Here is a 16289-nt window from a genome sequence, read left to right as displayed (position 1 = left end):
CTCATGGGAACATTCCAGCCCGAACTGCCAAGCCATATCTTCCCTGGACCGGAAACAAGCATCATGGGACCGGTTTCAGATTCATAATCCTCATCAGCCAGGCTATCTTGAATCCAGTGGCAAAGTGAGCAAGGTACTCACGTCTGAGCATACCCTGCCAACTTATGGCGAACAAAGCGATACAAAAGGGGATGATGGACGGAGCGTTTGAGCAAATCAAACACTCACCCCCAGTCAACTGATCTGGGTTTTATCCATCACCATTCTTTAGCTCACTCCGCCACCCCAGTTTAAACATGGCCATATGCAAATCAGTCTGACCCTGTGCCTCATGGGAACAGTCCAGCCCAAACTGCCAAGCCATATCTTCCCTGGACCGGAAACAAGCATCTTGGGACCGTTTTCGGATTCATAATCCTCATCAGCTGAAGACGGCTGGAATGCTAGAAACCGGTCCTCGGAAGCTTGTTTCCGGTCCAGGGAAGGCATGGCTTGGCAGTTCGGGCTGGACTGTTTCCATGAGGCACGGGGTCAGACTGATTTGCATATGGCAATGTCTGAACTGGGGTGGTGTGGAGTGCAAAAAAACGATGGATTTAGGCCCAGATCTCTGTACTGGGGTGAATGTATGACATTGTTCTGCATTCTGTCCATCAACTGTGGTTTTTGCATTTGTCACCCCGAGTGGGATGGGTATGCTCAGACATGACTCCCATGCTCTCCACACCACTGGATTCAAGCAAGCCGGGCTGAAGACGGCTGGAATGCCAGAAACCGGTCCCCGGAAGCTTGTTTCAGGTCCAGGGAAGGCATGGCTTGGCAGTTCGGGCTGGGCTGTTCCCATGAGGCACAGGGTCAGACTGATTTACATATGGCCATGTCTGAACTGGGGTGGTGTGGAGTGCAAAAAAACTATGGATTTAGGCCCAGATCTCTGTACTGGGGTGAATATATGACATTGTTCTGCATGCTGTCCATCAACTGTGGTTTTTGCACTCGTAAAATTGAGCCATCGTCAGGAGGGATGCCGGAGAAGAAGTGGTCCAAGAGCTTTCGCTAGCTTTCAACCGGCTAGCCACTCCTGGTAATAGATTCGTAACATACTTATTTACAAACAAATGTCGGCCCGTATTGTCCGTTAGCGACTGGCCACTAAAATCATGAAAAGCTTCCTCAAAACGCGTAAAGAAATCTGAAACTGATTCATCTGTGTTTTGCTTAGAAGATGCTAGAATAGTCCAATCAATCATTTTAGGGGGAATAATCGTTTTTAAGTTAGCTAATATTGCACCGGGGAGATCTAAAATCAACGGACATGGCTTTTTCGCTGGTTCCCTGTCCTCATCTTCCCTCTCTATTTCCTTCCATAATGCCCCATACGCTGCACGATCATCGACTTTACGCACGTATCTCCACATATCGGGCGGCAATATTAGCCCGAAAAAGAAATCAATATCAGCTAATGTCATGGTACAAGATTTTAAGGCTCCCTCAACTTTCTCATAGAAAGCGGCAGGATTTTTACGCGGATCACGCAATGCAGCTTTAAGTGCCAAAACATCTGCTCTATTCCAGGGAGTATACACTCAATTATAAATAAAATACCCTTTAGCATATACAGAATATTTATCGTCACTTGCACCCACTCCTTTAGGAGGAACGTATAAAGGCGCGGCCTCTCGCATAGGCTTTGCATGCACTATCGCGGTCTTATCTGTTTCAAAAATAGATGATTGTTTCCCATAGACCAATCCCGTCCATCCATCTGCTTTAGCTTTCAGTTTCTCCTCCCATAGACGAAGCGCCTCAGTTCGAAGTTTAACCAGCCGCCTGATCGTATCAGTCACCTGGGGGAGAGTAAAAAGACCTTTACGCAATTGCTTACAATCGATTGCCACATCATCAGGTTCGAGAATATCAGAAACTTTTCGAAACATGTCAACAACTTCTTCTGCAAAATGCTCAGTAAAATATATCTGCTCTCTATCTTGCCATCCCTTTAAAGTCTCTAAAATATCAGAAACAGTAACAGTATCCTCAAGTGACTGTCAAGCAATCTTTCTAAGTTCAACCGCACGATCAACCGACATCATGGAGCGGGTATCACGTTTCGTTTTTTCTGCCCCGGAATCCTCATCTTCATCAGTTGGAGCGGACGGACCGACATCCGGAGGCGGAGGACAATCTAACAAAGAAAAATCATCTTGCGGTTTATTAAGGACAGGATAAAGAGTTTGTCGAACAGCATATTGGCCAGATATCTGTAATCGGCGCTCCTTCTCCTGTCTCTCTTCCAATTCTTTTGCCTCCTGCTTCCTTAGTTCTTGCATTTTTTTCATACACATTCTTCCGTTGTTCTTTCTCAATCAGCGCTTGCTCACGTTTCTCACGCTCACGTACTTCTTTCACCCACATTCGCACACTCTCAAACATGTCTTGTCTAGATTTTCGCTTAAACATACACTGTTCCACATACTCAATTTCCCGCTTATCAAATGACCCATACTTTGGCCAACATAACTCAGGATTCTTTTGCGTGTATTTCCTCTACAATGTGCTGTACATTATAGAAGAAAGACCATATTTAATATACATCTCTCTATGAGGTGTCCCCTCTGGGGCAGCCGGCTGCGATTCCTCAAGACTTAACCGGTTATTTCTACAAAAGCAGCACAACCAACCAAGTGCGCTAAAAGCAGGCATGCCTAAAATAGTGCAAAAGATGCAGTATTATAATCAAAGTAGCACTTAAGGTATCTGTAATACGTTGTGCTGTTCAAATCAAAAATCATATTGTAGAGAAAAATCTCCTCATTACCTGCCTATATGTGTTGCAACACATATATGTCACATACACATCATTGACTAGTCATTCCAAACCAAAATTGCCACAGATAGCGTATCCTAAAACTGCCTTGCCAATCCCAGCTTTCCAAAACCCACAGCAAGTACCGTACACGTGCTAAAAAATGGCTCTTACCAATCACAAGGCGTCCAGATTCCTACTGCCAAGTTCTAAATTTGACCAAACGGCCACTGCACGGCAAGCCAACAGAAGAGATCTCAGTCGAGGACCGGCACCACCTGGATGGTCAGATCGGAAAGAAAGAAAAAAACACCTTGGATGCCAAGACTCGGTTCTCCTCTGGCATGCGATCGCGTCCACAGCGAGATTCCAATCCTTCGCCATGACCACTCCTTCGGGCATCCGAGTCACCGATGAACCCCACGTGTCGGGCGCCAATTTGTTGTAAGCAAACCTCAGCTAGGCCTACTTAGTGCAAGGGGTTCGCCCTTCTCTGCAGAGTCCTCGGACCATGGAAAGAAGTTGGCAATGAAACTGGAAAATACAAAAGCAAAGTTTATTAACCTTTAAAGGTGGTACTCCAGTCCACACAACACCCTTCAGTATTGTATAGAGTAGCACACCGAACTAAAGCACATGGCCCCTTTTATACACAATGAGGGGGTTCAGAAAAAGGCGGTACAGAAGACAAGAGCAGTTTCATGACCATACAAGGACATATTGGAAGGCACAATCGATAGATGGGCGGAATTAACAGTCTTCAGCAACTGGTAACCACATTCCTATCTGGAATCAATTAGTAACGGTCATTGACCCTACTGCGCCTGTCTGGACATGCTGGAAGCGGAGAATGCTAAATATAGCCTGTTGCTGGGCAGACTTCAGGCGCAGTTAACAAGGAGGTAGGACAAAGCACATGACGAGCACATGGCGATGTATGGCATACAAAATTGCCGTTGCAAATACAAAATGGAGTCAGTACATTTGTTACGATAATGGTCAAATACAGCATGTCTTCTGCTAATGCTTAACCTAATCACTGTTGATTTACAACACGCCTCTATCAGTACCTCTAAAAGACGGACCATATGCTTGAGCCAGCATAACCTTCGTTTTTAATTCCTTATACTTCTTGTCCTCACTACCTTTTGCTTCTAATTCTTGACATTCATAATATTGAGCCATAGGCAAAACAGATGCCGGAGAAGAGGTAGTCCAAGAGCTTTCACTGGCTTTTGAACGGCTAGCTATCCCTGGTAACAGATTTGTAACATATTTCTCAACAAAGAGATGTCTACCCGTATCATCTGTCAATGACTGACTATTAAAATCATGAAATGCTTCCTCAAAGCGCGTAACGAAATCAGAAACTGATTCATCTGCCTTTTGCTTACACAATGCTAGAACAGGCCAATCTATCTTCTTAGGGGAATAATCGTTTTTAACTTAACTAATATAGCTGCGGGAAGATCTAATATCAACTGACACGGCTTTTGAGCAGGTTCCCTTTCCTCATCCATTTGTTCTAAATCTTTCCATCCTGCGCCAAAAGTTACGCGATCATCAACTTCACGAACTGTCCTCCACATATCCGGCGGTAATATCAATCCGAAAAATAAATCAATGTCACACAAGGTCATAGTGCAAGAGCTAATGGCTCCCTCAACTTTCTCATAAAAAGCGGCTGGATTTTTCCGCGGGTCAGGTAATGCTGTTTTAAGTGCCATTACATCTGCCCTATTCCAAGGAGTATACACCCAATTATAGATAAAATAGTCTTTAGCATCAACAGAACTTTTATCATCACTCGCACCCGTTCCTTTAGGAGGAACATACAAAGGCGCGGCTTCCCGCATAGGTTTCGCATGAACTATCATAGTCTTATCTGTTCCGAAGATAGAAGCCTGCGCCCCTCCGGTCTGGGATGTCCGTGCAGCTGCATCTGCAGTCTTTTTTTACTCCCAAAAGCGAACTGCCTCAGTTCGTAGTTTAACCAAACGCCTGATGGAATCAGCCACCTGGGAGAGACAAAAAGACCATCATACATTTGCTTACAATCAGCTGCTACATCATCGGGCTCTAACTCGGTAGAATGTTTCCAAAAAAGATCAATAACTGCCATGGCAAACACCTCATTAAAATATAACCGCTCCCTTTCCTGCCACCCATTCATGTTATCTAAGAGTTCAGAAGCAGGAGCAGTGCTACGAAGTGCTTTACGAGCAGCCTGTCTGAGTTCGGACGCACGCTCAGCAGACAGCATAGAACGGGTGTCTTGTATCCTTTGTTGCTCCGACCCGGAATCCTCATTGTCTTCAGATGGAGCAGACAGAACGACATACGGAGGTGGAGGGCGACCTAGTAACAAAAAATCATCTTGCGGTTTATTAAGGACAGGAAAGAGAGGTTGTCGAACAGCGTATTGGCCAGGTACCTGTAATCTGTGTTCTTTCTCTTCTCTCTCTTTCAATTCTTTCACTTCTTTCTTTCTCAACTCCAATGCTTTCTCATACACATTCTTCCGTTGCTCTTTCTAAATAAAGGCTTGCTCACGCTTCGCTCGTTCACTCACTTCTTTCTCCCACATACGCACACAATCAAACATATCACGTCTACACTTCCGCTCAAACATACATTGTTCCACATACTCTATCTTTTGCAAATCAAATGACCCATGTATAGGCCAACGTAACTCGGGATCCTTATGAGTGTATTTATTCCACAATGTGCTGTACTTTATAGAAGAAAGACCATGTTTAACATATATATCTCTATTAGGCGTCCACTCTGGGGGAGACGGTTGCGATTCTTCAAGTCTAAATTGGTACCGCTACGAATGCAACACATCCTACGAAGTGCTCTAAAGACAGGCATGCCAAAAAATAATGCTGAATTTGCAGTATTATAATCAAAGTAGCACTTAAGGTACTTCTAGTACGATGTGCCGTTCAAATCTAAATCAAATTAGAGAAAAGTCTCTACATTACCCGCCTATATAAATTGCAACTCATATATCAAATACAAAGGATATAAATCTGACTAGTCTTCCCAAACAAATTGCCACGGTAAGTGTTCCTAGAACTACCTTACCAAACAAGGGCATCCAAAACCCATAGCAAGTGCTGAAAAACGGCTCTTACCACTCACAGGGCATCCAGATTCCAACTGCCACGTTCTAAAATCTGCACGGCGAATCAACAGAAGAGATCTCAGTCGAGGACCGGCGCCACCTGGATGGTCAGCTCAGAAAGAAGGGAAAAAAACGCCTTGGTTTGCCAAGACTCGGGTCGCCTCGGACAATGATCGTCCGCGGCGAGATCCCAATCCTTCGTCGCGACCACTCCTTCGGCAATGCGTGTCGTCGATGAGCCCACGTGTCGGGTGCCAATTTGTCGTAGCAAGCCTCAGCAAGGCCTACCAGTGCAAGGGGTTCGCCCTTCTCTGCACAAGTCCTCAGACCATATAGAAAGAAGTTGGAACAGAAACTGAAATAGAAAAGATAACGTTTATTACACCTCATGAGGTGGTGCTATGGTTCAAACAGTACCCTTCGGTTTTGCAAGAAGTAGCACCCCGAACTAAAAGAGCATGGTCCTTTTATAGCCACGCAGGGGCTCAAAAGGAGGCGGTACAAACACAGAAGTGAGTTTTATGTACATATAAGGTCATATAGAAAGGCACAATCAATAAGTGGGAGGAGCTAACTGTTTTGGGAAATAGAAAACACATTCCTGTCTGTTACTAATTACTAACAGCCGCAGACCCTACTGGGCATGCGCAAACGTGGGGGATGCTAAATATAACTTGTTGCCGGTCAGATTTCAAGCGCAGTTAACAGGAAGATAGGACAAAGCACATGGTCGGCACGTAGCAGCACGTAGCAAACAAAATGGCTGCCATGAATACAAAATGGAGTCCACTAAATGTCACGATAATAGCTAAATATGAGATGTCTTCTGCTAATGCTTAATCTAATCGCTGTCAAACTACAACAGAAGGCCTGAGACAGGTTGGAAAGGTTACTTTGGATGTGTGGTGCAAGCAGTGCTGCAAGCCCACCGGTAGCATTTAATTTACTGGCCCTGGGTATATGATATACCACTGTACAAGGGACTGATAGGTAAATTAAAAATGCCAAACAGGTGAAGACCAATCTTACCAAGTTTACCAAAGAGAGAACATGCTCTTTAACACTGAACAGCAGTGATAAAGTGCCCAGAGTCCTAAAACCACCAACAACAGGTCAGAATAAATACCGGAGGAGGGCAAAAGGTTTTGGGATGACCCTGCAAAAGGAGCCAAGTCCAACACAGGTGAAAGAAGCGCCTTTGTTAGCTATTATAATGTTTTTGTTATATTAGTCAGGCAAGGACAGAAGAAGTTACATCATAAACTTGAGTCGATAAAAGAAGGCTGTTGTGCTTCACATAGGAGAAAGCTTGGGAAGCAAGGACATCTTTTTGCAAAACAAGAACACCGTTATCCCATGAAAAACGACCTCTAGGATCGTACTTAGAGCAGATGGCGTGATACGAAAAGACTGTTGAGAAAGATACCTGAAATATTGGAATGTTAAAAGCAGCAACAGTGCCCTCTTCTTTTTGTGCCCTCAGAGAGAGAGCATCTTAGAGCAAGCTCCATCTTGGTAGCTTTATGCAACATGACCCCTTAACTGCGGTGGCAATTCCGCTGTGGTGCGGGTGTTCTAAAGGGTGGGCGGGGCTGCGTCGGCCAATGGTAGCTCGCAACACCAGGGAGGGAGTGCTCCCGTCGGCCAACGGCACTGAACGGGTTAACAGTTGGGAGACTTCTTAGGGAGTCTCCAAAGACTGACACCTTTTATCTTTCCTTTCTTAAGATGCTGAAGTAGGGATGTCACTTAGTGTTGGAGTAGGGATAGATTAATTCTTTTTACTCACCAACCATTAATGCAGGGGAATTTGGACTTGTGCTTTCTGATCCTCTGCTTCCTATTTCTTGAGTTCATTGTCTTGTTTACGTTGCATCTTCTCAAATGGATTCGCCAATTTGGTTTAATGCTTATTCTGATGTATTTCTATACCCTTATTTTTAAGTGTCTTTATGTCCAGTTGTTTTTGGCATTGTAATAAAGTTACTAACCTTAAGGAGCTGTTTATGGTTATAAGGTGTCCAAAGGATTTCTCGATGATTTGATTGATAATAATAACAAATATTCTCCCCTCTGCACTTTCATGCTGCTAAATACAACCATCAGATCGTGACACTAGAATAGATCCAGAACCTTATGAGCCAGGCCCTTGTCACTAGCATTGACATCAATTCACCAAAATGCCTGGGGTAGCGGAAGTGACTTAACATGCCCCTTGACCTTCACTTTCACTCACACATACATATGCTTATTCATACACACACATACACACAATTTAACACATACACCCACACACGCACACACATACATACATACACTCTTTTACATAAATACACTCTAAACTGCAAGCACACACACAACATACATACATTTAAAAGCGTTTTTTATCACAAGTGCCATGGAAATTCAGATCCCAGATATGTGAACTGCATTATTTATTCAACTAATATTGAATAATGTAATATTATTCACTATTATTCTAATAAAAAATTGACAAAAAACAAGGTGAGCGGAGCCCCCGTCCCCAGCCATAAGGACAAACTGCTTCTGTTCCTGCCACTGATTTTGTTACAGCTAACGCTAAGGAAAAGGCAGTGCCGGGGTCATAAGGGGCATGCAAGGGGTCGAAGCAGCGACCCCTAAATTACACCCCTGGGTATTTGGGACCTTGAAAGTGGCTCCCGAAGGTGGTAGGTGATGTACATCACTTGCCAGAGATATTTTTAACATGAAAACTTGATAAAACGTATTATTTGCTCTCTGTGGCAGGACGGACTGCATTAATGTTTCTACCTATTGCTTACATTTTATTTTGAATAATATCCTGTTTATTCTTTTTGTGGATTTGAACTTTATGAGTAATTTTTGCAATATTTGCTGCTCCTTCGCAGCAGTTTGTCAACTCTCTTTATCTGGGACCGTTTATCAGTCTTATTCCCTTTCCTAAACCAAAATACAGAAAACAATTCCTCTCCTGCGTCCTGGTATGCCTTGCCTCATTTTATACCCAGTCACCTGGCCACATCTCCTCCTTTCACTACCTGCCGCTGACAGCACCCTTTCTCTTCTTATGTTCCCCATTAAGAAAATCCAATTGAAGTGTCCAGGTAAAAAACAGAGTTAAGGGTATTTTTACATGACTTCATCCCTGTTTCAATGTAGAACGGCATGCAGGACCTAAAGTCAGCAGCACTACCCCTACCTTCTCCCCTGCTCATAAGAAAGAAAAGCAACCCTCCAAAATTCCAAACTACATCCAAGGGCTAGACACTTGGGGGAAGATTTATGTTAACTGGCGCATCCCCAGGGATGCGCCAGTTAACATGTGCCACAGTGCGCCACAGCTCTGCCAGCCATGGTGCGTCGCATTTATAATGCAGCGCACCATGGTGCAAAAACAGCACAGATGCATGACCCATCTGTGCCGGAAATGTGTCGCATTGCTGGAGTTGTGTCGCAAGCGCGACGCAGCTCCAGCAAGGCTCGGGGGTGCCCCATTTTAACAATGCTGCGTCAAGACCTACGCCTGCTTCAAGCAGGCTCAGGCTTTTGACGCAGCATTGGCTTAAAAGTGACTGAGTGAAATTTCACTCAGCCACTTTTGCGAGGCGCACCTGCCCCGGAACGCCCACCCTGCGCTGGAACGCCCACAAGCGGGGCAGGGCTTTACAACGTGATGCATCTGCCTAGATGCGTCACGTTGTAAATCGTTCGTAGGGATGCGCCACGTTTACGCCGCCTTGCGCGATGCAACAGCGGCGTAAACGTGGCGCAAGGGCTTCATAAATCTGCCCCTTGTTCTCTAGGCGGTTAAGATTTCTACATAGTGTTTCCATTCCTAACCCCAAAATAACCCAGTTGGCCTACTGGTTGTCCTTATGCAGCTTGTCGGCCTTGTGCAGACCTTATGTAGAAAATTGTGATTTTTGGGAAGCTGAGCCAGCAGATCGCATATCTGCCATTCATTGATACCATAGATTGCCAATGCACTCTAACATTGAGTAAAACAGATTGTTTAGTAACAATTCATAACAGTTCAAAAACCACTTGGCAGAAGTGACAAAAAACTCCAACAGATGCGTAAATCTTGGAGTCTTTAATGCAGAGTCCAGCCAGCCGACACGTGTTTCATCGCCTTCGCGATTCCTCAGGGCTAGATGGCCGTGTCAACGTAAAAAAGGTCGCTCAGCTGGTGATAAATTCCGACCCAGCCGGGCCCTTGACCAATGACACTCAGTTCGAGTGTATCCAGCAACGATTATATCCTTTGTTTATGTATGTGTTAACACCAAATATAAGATAAGGCTCGGAGGTCACCCGATATGTTTCAAACGGTGGTTGGATGTTCCAAAAAATTGCAACGAGTACTATTTTGCGTCTAGTCAAAAGATACCGGTAGTAGTCCCTGTCGAGCGGACACCAGGCCGTGTGCGGCTCTCTAAGCGTCTCCTGCGGGTGCACCTCCTCCGAGCTCTGTTCCTGTTTGGACTAGTCCAATTTTGGCTGGGTCGGAATTATCACCAGCTGAGCGACCTTTTTTACGTTGACACGGCCATCTAGCCCTGAGGAATCGCGAAGGCGATGAAACACGTGTCGGCTGGCTGTACTCTGCATTAAAGACTCCAAGATTAACGCATCTGTTGGAGTTTTTTGTCACTTCTGCCAAGTGGTTTTTGAACTGTTATGAATTGTTACTAAACAATCTGTTTTACTCAATGTTAGAGTGCATTGGCAATCTATGGTTTCAGACAGCAGTAGTTTTCTACTCACAGGAGTGGTTTAGGTTTGTCCACTCGCCGATTAGCACCTAGGATAACCTTTGTATCTAGAATTGTATGCGTATGAACTGGCAGTGCACCCACCTATAACTGATCTAAAAACCTTCGGTTCCCCTACTGCCACTCATTGATGATTCCCATTGACTCTATTTTCCATTGTTCTTTATGGGAAGTTGTACCTTCTAGTGGGCTACACCTACCACAGTCCTGGCTGAACATTGTAGATTATTTATTCCTTTGATGTCTTGAAAGTTGTCATCCAGTTAGCTGCACCTCCATTGTTCCTTATTGAATCCCTAAGACTCACATATCACTTGGTGGTTTTGGGAAATGAGTTTTCTTGTGGGATTCACCTCCATCATCTCCCCTCAGAGAAATAATATGACACAGAACTATTGCATATAAAGCAACACAATTCAGTAAAGTGGATACTCCTGGGCCCTTTTGGTAGACCTAAAAAAACATAAGGAAATCATGTCTTCCAGTGAATTTCTCCTTTACCACTCCAGGGTGAACCTCAATGACTAAATTGCATTTAATAGTGTGAAAAACTGTGCATTCCAATGGGTTCCACATCCTCTGCTCCTTGGTAAACTGAATACACATATTAATCCTACTTAGATTAAGAAACTGTTCCTTCTGCCAAATCCATATGGACCTCATTGACGTTGGAAAATGTATGCATGACTGTTATCACTTTCAAATAGACCAGACTGCAAACCATACCCTGACAACCAAGTACAAACTCTGGGTTAGCACATTACACACTCATCCCACAGGTCAGTAGGAGTATAGCATGGTAACCCCATGTGTATTATATCTCTCTGCTTGAATTCATGCTTAAACACATACATCTCCCACCCTATGTGAAGTTCTACCCAACCACAAGAGAATTCCTGTTATTTGCCAAGAACCAATAAACATGACACAGTACAAACCTGGCTCAATGACATGAACCTTGACATCTTCGAACCTCAACTTTCACTGGTGCCTAGTGTTCGATATTGGGGAATCTCTGGTTAGCAGTTTTGTACCCTGTCCAAGTAGGAATTCTTCCTATTAGTCAGGGTAAGGAGATTTCACTTCTAAAATAACCCCTGCTCATCCGCTTGATAGCTTGGCACAAGCCATCAGGCTTATCTCAGAGGCAATGTGTAAAGCATTTGCACATAACACAACGGTTACAATGAAAACACTACAAAAGGACATCACACCAGTTTTAGAATAAGTAAGAATCAATAGCCCATTTCATGGCTATCACGTCATCAGGAACAATTAACTCCACTAGTTCAGGCTGACTGAGAGGTAGTGGGCCAGCTAAGGTGTCTGAAAGACCCCCACAAATAGTACATTGGAAATGCAGTGTGTTGTGGAGCTTTCAATGAGCTCCGAAGGGTAAGCATCATTCCAGAGGTTGGTGCAGGAGTCACCGGGCCCTTCAAGTCACATGCATTGCAGATTGAACTCCATGAGTTCGAAGTCAGGAGCAGTGACATTGGGGCTGCAGTGTGAAGCAGAGTGGCGGGGTGTGTGGTTTGCTCAGGTCACGGTGCAGGAGGCGACTTGGTCCAGCTGTGTCGTGAGACCAGGGCTGCAGTGTGAAGTGGGGCAGTGCTTGTTGTGGTTCTAACAGCTCATGGTGCAAGCAGTGGCATTGTCATTGCTGAAGCACTTTCGTGGGCAGATGATCCGGAGTCGGAGGCATTGGTAGACCATTGCCATAGTGTGGGATTGGGGGTTGCATCGTGCAACTTAATGAGAGGAGCCCCTATGCCATGGTGCAGGCAGTGGTATTGAGATCAGCTTGAAGGACCATCATCAGTGAGACCATGGAGGCAGTGTAAAGGGAGGCGGTGCTCGTTGTGGGCCAACAGGTTACGGAGCAAGCAGTGGCATCGTTGATGGCATTGGGTTGCTTTTTCCTTCTGTGGCACCTGAAACACAACGTTCTGGGTTTGGGTATCCAGAGGATGGTGAAGTCTTTAGTGTGCCTGAGACTTCCAAGAGGAGGCAAAATCTACCTTGACAGCAGTATTTAAGAAAGTTAAGTCCAGTCCTTTCACTGCTCAATACAGAAGTAGCACCTTCAGGCCAGCCCAACAAAGCAGCAAACAGCAATGGGGCAGCCAATATCTATACCAGGGGTGGGCGGAAGTCGCGTAAGGAACTTTTGCGGAGAGGCACAGAGATTGAACCAATCTCCCTGCCTCTTCGCAAATTTCCGTTACGTGACACCCGCCCGCCGCCCACCCGCCCGCCTCCTTCCCACCTCCAGCCCACAATATTAAACATTGATTCAACTCTAAAATAAGATTTAATAACACTTACCTTATCGCGGGGTCATCTTCCTGGTCTATTGCGCCTTCTTCTTGAAACTTGCGGGTGGGAGGCGGGCGGAAGGCAGGTGGCCAACTTCTGTTCCGCCCCCCGAGTGTGCAGAGATTTGCCCCGTTTCTCCGCCTTTTTTGCGGAAGGCGGAAGGGGCAAATCTCCGCCCATTCTGTGGGCGGAACGGATATGTCCGCCCACCCCTAATCTATACTACTCATCTCTTTGAATTCTTAGGCAGAAAGTCCCTCTTGCTCAGTAAAAAACAGTCTGTCCTCCCTAATCCAGCTTCACTACAGGAGGTGGAGACCGCATTGTGCAGAGCAGCCACAGCCTCTTCAGGTGAAAGGTGACAACTCCTCCTACCACTCTATTCCAGGATGCCCCCTCAGCATATGCAGGGTACACCCCAGCTCCCTTTGTGTGAGTGTCTGGCATGAATGCACAAACAGCCCCTGCCAGCCTAAAACCAGACAGAGAATCCACAAGCAGGCAGAGGCACACTGGATTAAGCAAGAAAACGGACACTTTCTAAAAGTGGTATATTCAAACACACAATTTAAAAACTACCTTTACTAAAAGATGTGTTATTAACTTCTGAGCTCCGGGACCCTAAACTTTGTTTTTCTATCTTTTCTCAATTCTAAGTTACACTTGTAAAATGTTACAAGGCAGTTCCAATGATCATCTATGGGAAAGACAGCCTTTCAATAGTGAAAAATAAAATGCATAGTATTTAACTACCAGGACATGTGAAACACACCAGCACATCTTTCACATGCACTGGCCCCTGCCCATTGTACTACCGTGGGCCCTACTTTAGGGGTGACTTACATGTAAGAAAAGGGAAGGTTAGAGCATTGCAACTGTGTGCACTTACCATATCGACTTGGCAGTTAAAACTGTGAGCGGACATTGCAGTGGTAGGTCTGAGATACCGTTGAAAAGCTTCTTGTGTGGGTGGCACAACCAGTGCTGCAGGCCCACTAGTAGCATTTGATTTACAGGACCTTAGCACACCTGTGCACTTTACTAGGGACTTATTATTTAATCAAATATGCCAATCATGAATAGACCATATCACTAATACAATTTATAGTAGGAGCACTTGACGTTAGCACTGAATAACAGTGAAAAAGTGCACAGAGACATTAAACCAGCTAAAACAAAGTTCAGCATACCATCAAAAACAAGGGGTCAGAAAGGAAAAAGACAGGGGAAACACAACAAAATATGTCAGGTCTAACACCAATTCACTTAGCTTAACCCTGGACACCAACCTAACCTTCAAGGAACACTTCACCCAAAAAAAGACAGCCTTTTACGAACTCTCTCTTCTAATCAGAGTCAAATAGTGAGTTCCAAAAAGCTGCTTCAGAATTTCTGTTCAAACCCTCATACTGTTACATCTTGATAGTATAATGACCTAGTCCACAATCACCCAGACACTACACTGGCACTCCTCAGGGGCATCCTACAGGCAGCATCCAGAGACTGAAGAAATCTGTCAACATCACCTCCATTCAGATGGAGCTACATTAATTCCCCTTGCCGGCCATCACCACCTTCACAACCAGCTGCATCATTTGCAAGCCTATCATGACCAGCATCTTTACTTATCTTGCAAAGAAAATCATCACCTCTGGTGGATCTTGGCACACCAGCCGCCAGTACACCATCAAACAGCAGACTAAGAAGCATGAAAATGGAAAAACCAGACAGCAGGCCTTGTTCATTTAATCAACCAAAATCTGAAAAAACAGCCACACACTGATTATTACCACATACATACATGCATGAATACATACATACACCTATTGAACATTTTGCTGATGCATTTCATGTATAAGCTAAGCAGTACCTTCACCATACCACGTTTATGATACTCTTCCGCACCACATGCACAATGCACTAATTCTTTTCAGATAACCCACTGCTGGAAAGTGGTATATTAGTAGGTGTAGGTAGTGACCTACCCCTACTAATAATGCCACAAACACAACATAGGGTCCAGTAAAGTTCTCAATAAATTATTCCCTTGCTCAAATCTTGGTAGCTGTCAACGAGCAGGCAGACTTAGCTTAGGAGACAGGTTTGTGAAGAATTTAAAAACACTGATGTATTCAATAAATAAACTTAAGTCATGAAAAAAGTGCCCCAGTGGCTACTATTACACCAACCATACAACGCTTACACACTACCTTACACCAGTGCTGAGAAAGAGGACATAGAGGATATGATCCACAAATATCTGTACTAAAATAGTGATACATTTAATTAAAATGCATACACAATTAAATAAAAAGCAAGATACATAACTGATTAGAAACATAGAAATAACAAACATAAAAATTTTAAACCAAAATATTGGTTACATAGGACAGTAAATTGGAAACAAAGAAAAAAACACTAGTTCCTAATTCTAGAGGAAACTACTCAATCAAATCAGTATTCAATTGTGTCCACAATGGGTAAAGATTCAATATTTATCATACAGTACAATTGTTCCAACAGATTTTAAATAGTATCCTCTTCATAAAGCATTGACGTGTTTCGGTGGGCCTATAGGTGAGCGGCCAACACCTTCTTCAGGAAATAAATGATGTCCCAATCACAATATAAAAATAGTCTGTAGAAACAAACAAAACAGTAAACATTATACAAACACACAAACATGGTTGTAAACATGATTGCACTCCCATACATTTGATACAGCATCACTATGTCCAACATCTTAGCCAACTGGTGAATACTTAAGGCACTCATATACTCAACACAACCATACACCATTGCTTGGATAGTATGTGCCCATTAAGAGATTTTTATAAAGAGGATTTATTCGTTATTTTATACTGTTTGTAATTTAAAAAGGTTCGAGACATATCCCAATAAGATCAAACCCAGGGGCATATCAGCCTCCCCACTAGAGAACCCTCCTACTAACAGCTAAGCTCACTGTTTGATAAAAAACTTTATATAAATTTATATATATATATATATATATATAGCTGTGCTTTCGGGGCATGTAATTACCTCCGCGCCAGAATATCCACTTAGTGCTCAGTATATTCAGTACTCAGTAACCTCGATGTCTGCCACGACACAAATTATATTTACATTCAGTGACTGCTCGAGTAACATACCTTTCTGTTAGAGATCATACAAAAAATATATTTACATCAAGAATGTTTACCTGAGTCAAGGAGACACAGGGGTCCACTGTTCAAAGCTAGACTGTTCAATTATA

This window comes from Lissotriton vulgaris, chromosome 2_1 (genome assembly GCF_964263255.1).
Source record: "Lissotriton vulgaris chromosome 2_1, aLisVul1.2, whole genome shotgun sequence".
Classification (NCBI taxonomy): domain Eukaryota; kingdom Metazoa; phylum Chordata; class Amphibia; order Caudata; family Salamandridae; genus Lissotriton; species Lissotriton vulgaris.
Note: the sequence above shows the minus strand (reverse complement) of the source record.